The sequence below is a fragment of the Piliocolobus tephrosceles genome, chromosome 3, assembly GCF_002776525.5.
Source record: "Piliocolobus tephrosceles isolate RC106 chromosome 3, ASM277652v3, whole genome shotgun sequence".
Classification (NCBI taxonomy): domain Eukaryota; kingdom Metazoa; phylum Chordata; class Mammalia; order Primates; family Cercopithecidae; genus Piliocolobus; species Piliocolobus tephrosceles.
Genome location: NC_045436.1, coordinates 54,161,341 through 54,174,996, shown reverse-complemented (window position 1 = coordinate 54,174,996; position 13,656 = coordinate 54,161,341). Strand labels below are relative to the sequence as shown.

At 31.9% G+C, this 13,656-nt stretch overlaps 1 non-coding gene across 1 annotated transcript; it reads right to left on the bottom strand.

The window, feature by feature from the left end:
* Window positions 1-12,364: 12,364 nt before the first annotated feature.
* Window positions 12,365-12,469, bottom strand: LOC111551954. Its single transcript, XR_002734513.1, has one exon. It is a non-coding gene; the product is annotated as a U6 spliceosomal RNA (small nuclear RNA).
* Window positions 12,470-13,656: the final 1,187 nt, after the last annotated feature.

Genomic DNA, 13,656 nt, shown 5'->3' with positions numbered 1-13,656 from the left:
GCCTGGCTTCAACATGAGATGTTGTACCCTAGTAGACACAGAAAGAATTGGGAGCATAAGTGTTGTTTATTACTAGGAAACCAAGCCAACTATTAGTATCTGAATGCAGGCACATTTTCTAAGTAAAAATAAATAGTAACTACAGGTTAAAAGTTATCTTAAGAGGATAAACTGGCTATAGTAAAAATGATAACTGCAATGAGCTATTTTCTGTTGACAACTCTTGTATTACTTTAGTGAAAGTATTTTCTTAACTAGGAGTAGAGGGTAAAGCCAATTTTTACAAGATTAAAGGTTGACATTACTAACGACAGGACAATTTATATATCAGAGGGAACCTGTGGAAGCAAATACAATATGCCTTTTAAGTGGTGAAAGAGATAGCTATTGAATTTATGTCATTAGAATTACATGGTATATGACAAATTTGGCCATTAATTAGATTTAGATTAGAAACTATAATTTGAGAAAAACATGAGAGTTTTGCCTTTCCTTAGGTGACAGAAGATGGTATGAGGTGAAGAACAATATGGTGAAGATACTCAAAAACAACTGAGAGAGACCAAGTGGTCACAGAGGTAACAAAATATCATGAGAATGATAATAAGTAGTAAACTAAAAGGAAATAAATAAATTGACATGACAGAAAATTAATCTTGTTTTATCGTTTTGGGTGGCAGCTGTCTGCTTTGTCCCATCAACTGCTTGACCTGAGAATGTTGAGTTATGTTTGATTTGAGAATGTTAAGTCATCTCTCATCTTCTGAGTTTTGTCTACTTCTAGAGGCTTTCTACAAATTTTCAACCTGTAATGTAGACCAGAAGAAACGATGATTTTTAAAAATAGTAGTACATAAGCCTAAGGATTAATATGCTGCAATTTTGTAAACCCAGCACTTTGGGAGGCCAAGATGGGCGGATCACGAGGTCAGGAAATCGAGTCCATCCTGGCTAACACGGTGAAACCCCGTCTCTACTAAAAGAATAAACAAAACTAGCCGGGCGAGGTGGCGGGCGCCTGTAGTCCCAGCTACTCCAGAGGCTGACGCAGGAGAATGGCATAAACCCGGGAGGCGGAGCTTGCACTGAGCTTAGATCCGGCCACTGCACTCCAGCCTGGGCGACAGAGCGAGACTCCGTCTCAAAAAACAAACAAACAAAAAATGTTGCAATTTTTCAGTTATACTAGTTGTTAACAGTTACAAGGCCAAACCCATAGAAGCTTAAGAAAGGTTTCTTTCTCAATGCCTCTTTCAAGAAATGAGCTTCCATGTTTCAGGACACTCAGAGACTTCTTAGGTGGATAATTTGGAGGGGATGGTATTTCCTGTTGGTACTGAGTGTCTCTTTCAGTATTTAGTCACATCATCTTACAATTGGAAAAGAACGTGAATCAGAATTGAAATTTCAAATGCATGGTTTGCTTTCTTCGTATTTGATATATGGATAGCTTTTGGTTGATGGAAGAAATGAACCAGCAATTCTAAACAACACCTGTGATAAAATATTCCTCCTGGAAAAAGAAAACACACAAAAAAACTTTTTTTTTTTTTGCTTTAGATTCTAAACAATTGATCTTGTTTTGCAGAAAGTATACGCAGTCTTTCTTTGCTTTCTGTGAGAGAGTTGATTCCAGGACCTCCTGTGGAAAGCAAAATCAGTAGATGTTCAAGTCCCTGATAAAAAATGACATATTATGTTCATGTAACCTATGCACATCCTCCCATATACTTTAAATTATAATCTGGATTACTTATAATATCTAATACAATGTAAATGCTATGTAAACAGTTATGCTGTGTTTTTTATTTTTCTCTTAAAATTGTATTTTTATTTCTCTCTCTCTCTCTCTCTGTGTGTGTGTGTGTGTGTGTGTGTGTGTTCTAATTTTTGATCCACTGTTGGTTGAATCCATAGATGGGGAATTCATGGATACGATGGGTCAACTGTATCTATATATCTATACACCAATATGTGTGTTTTCATTCACATATTGTATATTTAAAATACATATAATAAATATGAAGGGTTCAAATTAGTTAATTTTAGTACTTATCCATTAATCAGATATGGAAGTTAATTTAAAGAATTACAGCCTATGTGGTATTACATGTTTCTGTTTTATATAATACATTCAAAATTATCAATGGTATATCACATTCACTCTTTTATGAAGTTCAGTCTTTTGACATGTTTCTTTATGTGTGGCTTTTTTTTTGTTTTGGAGATAATTATTATTTTCAGCCTCATGTCATCAATGAAAAATGCTACAGAACATAAGGTACCAGTGAAAGTATTTTTGCCAGAAAAGATGTAGTGCTCAGTATAAAGCTGTGTTCACAATAATACATTTTGAAAACCTCAACTTTTAAAGTACTATGAATCTATTTTAAAATGCAGAAAACAAGGAAGAGCTCCAATTTTGATATCTTATACATCTGATACATGAGGTTTTGTTTGTTTCTGAGGTTTTTTTTCTGGTATAAAACTTTAGTTGAGTTTAATTAGGTCCCGAAAATATTTGTAAGAAGTCAGATATAACCTTGAATATGCATAGTGTAATACAACATTTAATAAGACTTCTGAAAATTGATGCACAGAAATTTTCAAGAATACCATTAGCTATACAACAATAGCATGTAAGTAAAAAAGAATTTAATTAGATAATGAAATCAAATGGACCTATATTTTCAGAAGACATATGAATGTCAGTATTTGAATGCTTCTATTACTTATTTCTATTCCTAGATACTTGTTCTAAAGCAATTAATCAAATCAATGTCAGAGATCACTTTGATTCAGTTATATTATTTTATTTTTAAGAACATTTTGGAAGTCAATTATACATTTGTGATAATTTTTCTGGTTAAGATAGAAAATTTTTAAATGTGAAGACATTGGAAAACTGGTAGACTTAGCCCCCAACAAACAAAAACATGGAGACTATTATAATTTCAGGAATGTGTTGTCAAGTGGACTCCCTAGAAAACACTGCCAAAAACTCGTCTTAGTGTTTAAGGCTTGTTCTATTTGTATACTTGTTGCTTTGTGTGAAATAAACTGTTGTGAAGTAATATTTATAAAACTATGACATTTTTCAATCATTGTGAAGGAATATTTGTAAAACTATGACATTTTTCAATCAACAATGAGAAAATATAAATTTACTGCTCTGGCTGTACTGTCTATTGATCAAACATGTACAAATAACATTAATTTTGACAATGTTAATAACACATTTACAGTAGTTAAAATACAAAAACATAAAATATAATATTATTATTTTATTGCTGCAACAGAGCAGTAGATAAGTACACATTTTTAATCATTTCCAAAGAATAAAATACTTATTAACTCTGTCCTTTTACTGTAATGTTTACTTTCATATTTGTCTTTTTACAACTTTCCTGGCATCATTATATATGTAAATGTATGCATAATATAATCACTGTCTGTATTTTTTTCCTGTATGTTATTGTTGTTATTTTTAAGTAAAACTAATAATCATTTTTGTTTTGGAGGTAAGTTTTTAAAAAACCATTTAGGAGCAAATATGCTATATATGTCACTGTTTCTAAGTATTCTTTCACAAAAGGCCTTTCATTTTTACTTTCCTAGAATAGAGTTTCAAGAATAGAAAACTTGATTAGATTATATGAAAAAGGATGTGACCTCAGAAAAGTTTGGCACTTGGTATCTACAATGCTTGGTCAGTTTAAAATATCGGCAAAGCTATTTTTTTGGTAATTAATTCAGGAAATTTGGGGATAGATTATAATCTCTTTAGATTACATACCTTCTTGAAATATACCATATTCTAAATAATGCATTTTTTCCCCCATGGCAGAATTTCAATTTCTTTTTGAATATTTTTGCTGTTTCTTAGGTAAAATGTTTAACAAAAAGAGTCAGTTAGAGAATGTTAAATTCCTACGTGTTGTTTGTTGATGTATTAGAATGCAAGGAAGTTTCAGTAAATCCTAGGGGTATGACAGTCCAGAGATATTGCTTATTCTACCGTGTGAAGACAAATATTGATTGTGTGGATCTAAGGGAAAACTAAGGAAGAAAGAACAAGTCTACCAGTCAACCAAAAATGGGTGACCCCAGGAATTACTGAAGACAGAATGGTATTTGAGTTAGTACCCATAAAAAGCAAAGGATCTCAAACTTGTTTATAACTCATAAACCCATGAAACATTTTTAGCAGTCGCCAACATGACTGTTAAAGACCTAATGAGTTGGATTACAAGTCACTTTTGTATGAAATATTCCACAATAGGCTTCAGTCTTTTTTTGGTTTTGGGTGCAGTTGATATACTAGTGATCAATGAATGAAGGAGTCCCTATGAATTTGTAGAAAGGGTATGTGTGGAAGAGCTTTTAACTTCATCATCAAACTTTTATACTTTTCTCCTATTAATTTTTTTTTTTTTTGGAGTTGTATTACAAAGAAGGAACATATATTTGCTAGTAAGAGGCCCAAGAGTTACAGTTACAGATTTTTTTGTTTTTGTTTTTGTTTTTGTTTTTGTTTTTTTTTTGAGATGGAGTCTCGCTCTGTCTCCCAGGCTGGAGTGCAGTGGCACGATCTCAGCTCACTGCAAGCTCCACCTCCCGGGTTCACGCCATTCTCCTGCCTCAGCCTCCCGAGTAGCTGGGACTACAGGTGCCCACCACCACGCCTGGCTGATTTTTTGTATTTTTAGTAGAAACGGGGTTTCACCATGTTAGCCAGGATGGTCTTGATCTCCAGACTTCGTGATCTGCCTGCCTCGGCCTCCCAAAGTGCAGGGATTACAGGCGTCAGCCACCACACCCGCCCCAGTTACAGATTTTTTTTTAAGGGAAGAATTTGAGAGGCAATTTAAATCTAAATCTTTTTACATTTACTCTTTGAAGGAATCTTACGACTCATAGTATGTGATACAAAGAATGGTAGGATTATAGTCCTAATTTATGTTCAGTTGTGAGTCTTTAATCTTAGTTGTTTTAAGAAAATCATTGAACATTGAGCTCACAGTCCTGCTTGAAATGCCTTCATGTCCCCTTAGGAAAAGGCTCCTATTACTTTTTAAGGATGTGACAATCAATTTTCCGTGGCTATTGTATTTGCGATATTAGCAAGTATTTCTGTAGAAATAATTTTGTTGTTTATGTTGCTTCCCCTTAAGGGAGGGGCATATCCATTAAGCCACTTTATTCATAAGGCTATACTTTCATCTTAAACTATATTTTTTTAAACATATTTTCTTTCTAATGTCTCTTAATATTGTGCAGCCAAATGCTAAATTCATGCAGTGAAACAATCTGCCAGCGTATCTTTTGTTTATGTACTAGAATTGCAATTTCTGGTTTGAAGCCATTGATACAGTATTAGAAAAGGCCATGAAGACATCTGGATTACAGGCTATCGCCTAAAGATTGTCTCAGGGTGATTATTAATGCTAGAAATTTTCTCTTTGGTCACTTACAAGAATGAATTAATGTTCAATTTAATTTTAGCAGGAAAAATATGTAGTTTTTAAAACTTGTTCTATCTAACATGCTCTGAGATATACAAATTCAGTAAAGTTTACTTCATTTTATTCAAATGATACACACGTACCACCCCCCCAAAGTTCACGTGTTGGAAAAGTGATCCCCAGTGGAACAGTGTGAGAGGTGGGGACTAATGGCACAAAGCAAAATGATACTTGCACTATAAAGTAACTAGAAATAGAGGATTTATTTTTTTTAAACCTTGAGCACCATAAAGCACTCAGACAATTTTAGTAATAAATGCTTATATACATTTCAGATTGTCTATAAAAGAGACTAAAAATAGATTTAAAATGTAGAGGCATGTAATATGCATACACTTCCCTTCTCCAGAGAATAATTATGTTAATAAGTTCCTCCATTAGCAATTTTACATGCAATATTTTCTGGTTGTGATACAATTATACTAGAAGTCAATATTCTTTTAACAGTCAGAAAACATATTTCTATGAAAAATTGGAAACATTTTCTTAACCATTTTAGCAAAGAGCAGAAACAAATGATAAATTATGCCACGGTAATTAGAAAACATAAAAGACAAAACCAGTACAAAAATTTTAAATTATCTACAAAGTAATGAAATAAAAAATATTTCATTGGAAGATATCAATAGAAAAGATAGTGTTACGACTCTTTCTAGAGAAAAATACAAATAAGAATGTCTTCAATAATTTTAATAAACAGAACAATCACTAGTAAAGGACAACAATCACACATTAAGCATTTTTTGGTAAAATTTAAATTAATGAATTTGTAAATAACAATAAGAAATGTCATTCAGTCAGCAAATGTTCCTCAAATGTCTATTACATGCCAGGCATTTTTCCAGGCCTTGAGAAACAGTTTTGAATCAGAGAAAAATTTTGACTTGTTTACGTTCTAGTGGAGAGAAGCAAGCAATTATGGAAAGTAAATATAAAAGATAATGCAGGAATGTAGACTTGAAATTAAAAAAGAAAAAGATGGTCAGTGAATATCTCAAGTATATCACTGGAAAACAAACTGAGATAAAACTGACTATTTGAAAAAAGCCATGCAACTATATGGAGAAACTGCATTCCACCAATTAAAAAAAAAAAAAAAAAAAGTTTTAAAGATTAACAAATATCAAGGTAATTCATTAAAAATAATTTTTAAATGCTCATGTCCTTTCATTAAAAGTTTAAAATTTGAAAAACATGAGAAGATAAAATACATCACAATTAGGAAAAAGAAAAACTATATAATATCTCATAATGAAAATACTAAAATAATTGTAAGAGTCACATGATATTAACAGTATGTGCATACCTATGACATTGAATTCAAAATAGATGCATGATTTCCTACAACGGTATAAATAACCTACAGTGATACAATAAAAATAGAATATAAATGGAAAAATAAACAGAAGATATTGTAAAATTAGTTTTGCCAGTATTTTAAAAAGGCACGAAGATGAAACATTTAATATTTGCTTTTCTCAATTTGAAAGTAAAAACTTACATAAAACAAGAATTTTAAAGAAGTTATTTAAAAATTGATTTGGTTTCACCTCAATAAAAATTAAATATTTTGTGAAACTAGAGTAAATATAAACACCATGAAACTGACATGGGAAAAATTAAACAGATCAGTCAGGCAAATAAAGACACTAGAAAGATGAGATGATACTATCAATTTTATTTTTTTGGTTGGCATGTAGCAAAATGTAAAATGTACATCATCCTTTGTAAGTCTAGGAATTTATTTCACTTATGTTTTTCTCCAGTGGTATAAATACAAAATGTTGATTGCAGCATCCAAGAATAGATAAAGATACAAGCATTTCCTACAAAGACTTACGTGAAAAGTTCATCTAAATGAAGGTCTATGAAAACTATACACTTAAAAATAGAAATATTTATAAAACCTACTCTTAGTGAATACAGATTATTCATAAAAGTTATGGACACTAAATTAAATAGAAAAAATTATATGTATGCATAAATTAACTATTAAAGTGCATTAAAATTCTGAAAGATTACACAAAATTTGGACATATCAGTGCAGGTGGAGGGTAAAAACCTTTCAAGTTCAATCTTTAAATTTTTCTACAAAGTTTTTAAAAATTGTTAAATGAGAATTAATTATATAATTGAAAAAGATAACTAAAATAAAAATGTTATAGCTTAATGCAAATAACTTAAAGGACAAAAACATTTTAGACAAGCTTGCTCAATTCAATCTAGTAAGAAAAATTTTCTCATGCAAATTCTGTATTTTAAACATCATTTTGATAAAGGAAATTGATGTATATAAAAGATAGTGGCATGAATCTTCCAACTTAAGTTAAATTTGAAAAGAAAGCTCATTACTGTCTAAATGAGCAACATGAGAAATTAAATGCTGGGCATGGCTCAGGAATAACTGCTTAGCATATACTACCATTGCATAATAAAAGTCATTTGTGCAGTAACACATGAAAGTGTTTCTAAGCCATTATGATAATATTTGAGTTTCAGAGTTTATTGAAATATTTGGTTCTTATTTGTCTTTTGAATTCACAGATGATTTTATTTTTATTTGATGTGAAAATATTATTATTAATGCAACAGTGGATTTTTAAAGGATATTTTAATGCCTAGGCAAAAATGAGCATGTTAAAATTGATCATTATCAGATGAAACATCACACTTCACTAGCAGCAGTTTACTTTTTCAACTGGTTTTGTTGAAACATCAATGTGTGGCCATCAGTATACAAAATGAGATCAAAACACAAAAAAAGCATCATAAAACACCACTGGAAAATGGAAAGATAAGATTTTTATAATTTATCACTAGTACTCATATGTTAAGGCAATTTTCCAGACTCCCAATGTATTTTAAATAATTTTGCAAAACAAATCTATGGTTCTTACTAAATAATTATGTAATTTAAAATAAAACATAGTGGGCATGATAATAAATGTGTCACTTTTCATTCCAAATTGAACTTTATATTATGTAATAATATAAACATTTTCATTTAAATTACATTCAAATTTAGCAAAAATTTTAACATTTGTTATTGTTTAATAGTAAATGTGTTTAATAACAAATGATAAAGATTCGGGACTATTTGTTGTAACAACAAAATAAATTATAAACAAGATCATCATGGAAGATACAAATTTTATTTTTCTTTCTTTCTCCTATGAAATGGACAAAAATAAGAACTCTATAACGGTAAGGATGTATTCATGGCCTACCCAGTCTCCTAACTTGGAGGTCTACCTTTTCTAAAGTATTGCCCAGATCCACTTGGTCAGTGATATCTTCAGTCAAAGGGAAGGAGATGTATTGAGGAAGGGAAATGTATATTCTTTCTCATTTAAAGCACAAGGAGATTTTTTCCCTCACATTTCCATTTACAGAAAGTGTTCAAAGAGATTAACCAGAACACAGCTGAACAGTTACACTAGAGGCTGGTAAATGTACTCTCTTGCTGGGCTTTCAGGTAATCAGCTACTTTTCAGGATTTTTATTATGGAAAGTGATAGAAGGGATATTGAGCATAACTCACAGGCTTTCAAAGTTTTTTTGTAAAATAATGTTTTACATCATGCAAGACAAATATGATAGGGATAGGAATGTAGGGATTATAATAAATGTGTTAAATTGACAGCAGTTTAAGACAATAGAATTAGAATAGCTGTCAAAGTAGATTTAAGTAATGTGGATAAAATATACATAAAAACTAACTCCTTTTTACTCTTTCTATGTAGTTTTGCTTTGGTCTTTCATTTCTCAACTCTTCAATCTAAAACCTTTTGAAACTGTTCTGCTGAAATGAATAGACAGACTACACTTTACAGGATTGTTAGCTTACAAGAAAAAAAAAAAAAAAAAACCTAGACTTTTAATTATTTATCCTATTAATCTCAAAAAAGATCTTACTTCTATAGATGATTACTTCAATTTAGAAAATAACTTTTCTGGCCAGGCGCGGTGGCTCACGCCTTTAATTCCTGCACTTTGAGAGGCAGAGGCCGGCGGATCACGAGGTCAGGAGATGGAGACCATCATGACTAACATGGTGAAACCGCGTCTCTACTAAAAACATACAAAAAAAAAAAAAAAAAAAAAAAAAATTAGCCGGGCGTGGTGGCGGGCACCTGTAGTCCCAGCTTCTGGGGAGGGTGAGGCAGGAGAATGGCGTGAACCCGGGAGGCGGAGCTTGCAGTGAGCCACTGCACTCCAGCCTGGGTGACAGAGGGAGACTCCGTCTCAAAAATAAAGAAAAACAAAACAAAACACAAACTTTCATTTCCATGTTATTTGTTGTGAAAAAGTTTTGTATAGCTATTCTATTCATTAATTTCTATGCCTAATATTCATATCAATGTCCAGAGTAATGAGTTTAAAAAAATATTTTTGAGTCTACAAACAACAAGAATCATCTTCCAGTAAACATTAACTTCTATCTTCTCTTGGTATTCTATTGCTCTTCAGTTCCAGGAAAACTAAAGTGAATTGATTATTATCCAAAACATTAGTTGAGATAAGCAGAGAAATGTCAATTTTATTGCTATTGGTTTAAAGTTTCCATAAAATGTAGATTTAAGTTAAATTGAATAATAGTTTTTTCTAAGATTTCTATTTTTTATTGATTTCCATTTAAACATTCCTTAAATTATAGACAAAGGTATGTTAAAACCATCAACCATAGTATTGAATGTGTCTATTTCTCTTTCCAGTATATTTTTGTTTCCTGTGATTTGAATCTTTGCTCTCAGTTGCATACACACAGGATTGTCACATCTTCTCAGTGAATTGCCCCTTTTATTATTATTATATGCCTCTCTTTGCAACTGTTAATATTCTCTATCGTTATTATTTGAGTGTGCCATATTTGCAAATTTCCTGCTCACTAACATTTATTTTTAACCCCAAAATCAATACTCAGAGATTTTCTCAGTCATTTGCAGACACGTGCAGAGCCACAAAACAACTGAGTTGTCCAACCCCCAGGTGCCCAGCTGAAATTAAACAAGATGACACTGCCTTCTTATTTAACCTCTCATGTAGAGTTCACCATAAAATGGAGTTGGGAGGAGTAGGGAAGTGTAAAGGAAGAAGTTCTGGATCTGGGATCAGTTAGAGACAGTGTGAATTCCAACTCAGGCAGACATTAGTGGAGTGGTCTCAGGCAAGTAATTTAACATTTCTGAATCTGTTGTTCTTTTTTCTTTTTCTTTTTTTATAACACTAAGAAAATAAAATCCACCATTTTTGTTTTGTTTTGTTTTTAGGATTTAAGTTTATAACCTGTGTGAAATGTTTGTGGGTATGTATGCTTACTCTTTGGAATCATGGTTCAATATTCACTAATTCAGTGCTTGTGTGACTTTGTAGAACATAACTACTACAAGTAATGTGATTAATTGCATTTCTTTTTATAATGTGTGCTTATTATGATATTAATATAGCTATTCCAGCTTTTGTTTGAATAGTATACTTTTTTATCCTTTTTAAAATACATATCTTATATTAAAAGTAATTTTCTAGTTGACAATTTATAGTTGATCTCCTTCTCTTCCTCTTCCTCCTCCACTACCTCATCTGCCTCCAATTCCTCCTCCACCTTGTTAAGTTCACCTTTGCAATCTTTGCCATTTAACTGTGTTTCAACCTTTTATATTTAATGCAATTGGTGATATGGTTGACTTTAAGTCTACCATTCTGATGTTTGCTTTCTCCTTGACAACTTCTATTCATTTCTATTTTCTTTCCTATCTTCATACCTCCTTTAGGTTTGTATTTAATACCATGTATTATTTACTCTTGGCTAGTTATATGTCAGTTTTCTTCATTTTTCTTTGATTTTCCTTTACAGGTCAATCTAAGGTTTATAATGTTTATCGTATTACAATATACCTTCCAACAATATTGCAGACTTGTTTACATAGCATTAACCCCTTATACAAATATTTTTCAGTTTGTCTCTGTCATCCTTTGTACTCTTGTATTAATAATTTTACTTCTGAGTATATTTTAAATGTAAAATATGTTGTTATTTTTTGTTTTAAATAACCAATTCTTTATTTATTGAGACCAGGTCTCACTGTGTTGCCCAGGCTGGAGTGCAGTGATACAATCATAACTCACTGTAATCTCAAACTTCTGGGCTCAAGTGATCCTCCTGTCTCAGCCTCCTGAGTAGCTAGGACTAAAGAGGTATGCCACTATGCCCAGCTATGTTTTATTTATTTGTTTGTTTGTTTGTTTATTGATTGATTGATTGTAGAGATGGGATCTAATTGTATGGGCCAGGCTTGTCTTGAACACTTTAACATCTTGCCCCAACCTCCCGGCACGCTGAGATTACAGGAGTGAGCCACCACGCCTGGCTCAATTATGTTTTAAAGGAAACTTGAAAAGGGGAAGAGGCCATATTTACTAATTCTATTACTCTTCGCTTCTATATGAAGTGCTTAATTTCCACCTAGGGTCATTTCATTTTGAGAAAAAAATGCTAAGTATTAATTTTAGTGTAAGTTATTTGGTAATGAATCTATAAGTGTTTATTTTAAAATGGTATTTATTTCTCTTCATTTTCTAAAAAACTTTTCTTTTTTTTTTTTTTTCTGGCTGTACAATTTTAAATTGAAGAGGTGTACTCCTCTTCCTCAGCACCATAAAGACTTTTTCTTTTTTTTTGGTCTTTTGCCTTATGTTCTTTCCAAAAAGAATTATTTGGTCATATTCATCTTTCATTTCTAGTATAAAATGTGCTTTTTTCCCTTTAACTTCTTTTTAGATTTTTCTCTTTTCCATGTATTTATAGTAATTTGATTAGGATCCAACTTGATTTTTATTCCAGAGATACAGAACAATTCATGAATTTATGTCATTCTTGTGTAGGGGCTATGCTAATCTTCTCTGTATCTTTCCAAATTTAATATATATGCTGCTGAAGCAAGCACTAGATTTAATTTTCTTTTTATATTACCTGAAATTTGGTGCCCATTCTATTTTTTAGATTTAATTTCTCATTTTTAATTTTTATGTGTACATAGTAGGTGTATATATTTATGGGGTACATGTGATGGTAAAACATACAGGTATATAACATGCAACACCCCAAGCATTTATTATTTCTTCATTACAAGAACATTTCATTTCTGCTATTTTAGTTATTTAAAAACATATTATGAATTATTTTTGACTGTGGTCAACCTGTTGTGCTATCAAGTACTAGATCTTACTCATTCTGTCTATGTTTTTGTACCCATCAACAATCCACACTTTTTCCCTCCCTCTCCACTAACCTTTGCACTCTTTGATTGATTTGACTCAATTTGATTGATTTGACTTCATTGATTGACTTGCATATGTTAGATCATTCTTTCATTCTTGGGATGAATTCCACTTGGTCATGATGAATGATCATTCTAATATGTTGTTGAATTCAATTTGCTCGTATTTAGTTTAGGAATTTTGCATCAATGTTAACCAGATACTGGCCTGTAGTTTTGTTTTGTTCTTTTTATGTCTTTGTTTGATTTTTGACATCAGTAACACCGTCCTCCAAAAATGAATTTTGAAGTGTTCCCTAATCTTATATATCTTGCAATAGTTTGAGTAGGATAGGTATTAGTTCTTCCTTAAATGTTTGATAAAATTCAGAAGTGAAAACATCAGATCATGTTAACGGCAGCAAATCTATATCCATACAGATCTGCAGCAACCTCAATTATTTCTTCCTCAGAAGAAAGACTCAGAAGGAGAAACCAAAGCATGTTTTAGAGCAGGAGTGACAGTTTATTGAAAAGTTGTAGAGCAAGAATGAAAGGAAGTAAAGTACCCTTGGAAAAGGGCCAAGTGGGCAACCTGAGAGATCAAGTGCACAGTTTGACCTGTTGACTTGGGATTTTATACATTGGCATACTTCCAAGACCTTGCATTATTTCTCGGATTCTTCCCTTGGCTTGGGCTGTCTGCATGTTCAGTGGCTTGCTAGCACTTGTGAGGAGAGCATGTTCAGTGTGTTTGCTGGAGTTGTACACATGCTTACTTGAGGCGTTCTTCACTTGCTGGTCTAGAATTTCTAGAGGAAAGTGATATACCAGTTAAACTCCATCACTTTGCCCCTTAATGATCATTCTTGAGC